Genomic DNA, 952 nt, shown 5'->3' with positions numbered 1-952 from the left:
AGACTGCTGAGCTACCTCCCCAGCCAATCTGATGGATTTCAGTGTAATCCAACTGGCATGATTTTGGTCTATCATTTTATAGTTATTTGTCTCTCCCTGCCCCAGTTCCTGTTTCCCAGTTCCTGCCTTCTTTCACATTATTTGAATATTTCTAGTATTACATTTCAATTTATCTTTTAGCTTTTGTGCTGTGCCTTTCCATTACTAATGTTTTCCTAGAAGTATAATACACATACTAATTTTACAAGGTGTATCTAGAGTCAATAGCTTATTGTTTGGGGGAAAAAAATATATAAAAACCAGAAATGTTGGTTTTAAAGTAGTTGTCAAATGTAAAAGACAAGGTGAAGGACAGTATGTATTATTTAATACTTACAGGCGAAGTGTGGATTTTTATATGTAGTATTTGTGGAGGTTACACAGTAAGTCCTGGGCAGTGACTAGGCCTAGAGAAGAGCGAGAATAGGCCAGAGGTCAAGGATAGGAGGAGAGTTACAGATCGTAGTAATTTCTCTATGTCTTTATTTTATGCCCAGCTTATTTCAGTTGCTTCCCCCTATTGGCTCTTGGGAATCATGTTGTTATGAATATGTTTGAACAACTATCTCTTTAGGCCCTGCTTTCATTTGTCTTATATTTATACCCAGAAGTAAACTTTCTGGATTACATGATAATTTTGCTTTCAATTTTTTGAGGAAACATTAGATTATTTTTCATAGTGATTACACCATTTTATTTCATACATGATTATTTAAAAAGAACAACTCATACAAAGTTTTATTATTTATTATCCAAAATATCCCTTGAAATATCAATAATGACACAACTGTTTAAGGTTTCACAGTTGTTCAAATTCTTAAAACTTCCAAAGCTCTACTTTTTAAAATGTAACTTAAAGCAATGAGAAGTCACACATCAGTGGCCAAAGCAGAATCTCTCAAAGAGTAAGAAG

General features: G+C 33.6%; 1 long non-coding RNA gene across 1 annotated transcript in view; it reads right to left on the bottom strand.

Annotated features, from left to right (window-relative positions):
- Window positions 1-376: 376 nt before the first annotated feature.
- Window positions 377-952, bottom strand: part of LOC111818503 — a 9,042-nt gene continuing 8,466 nt past the window's right edge. Inside the window, exon 3 of the long non-coding RNA XR_002822482.1 lies at window positions 377-446. This is a non-coding gene — a long non-coding RNA (uncharacterized LOC111818503). The remainder of the gene's footprint in view (window positions 447-952) is intronic.

This window comes from Octodon degus, unplaced genomic scaffold (assembly GCF_000260255.1).
Source record: "Octodon degus isolate 3935 unplaced genomic scaffold, OctDeg1.0 scaffold00005, whole genome shotgun sequence".
Classification (NCBI taxonomy): domain Eukaryota; kingdom Metazoa; phylum Chordata; class Mammalia; order Rodentia; family Octodontidae; genus Octodon; species Octodon degus.
The sequence above is the reverse complement of the archived record's forward strand: the minus strand, read 5'-3'. Positions and strand labels throughout refer to the sequence as shown.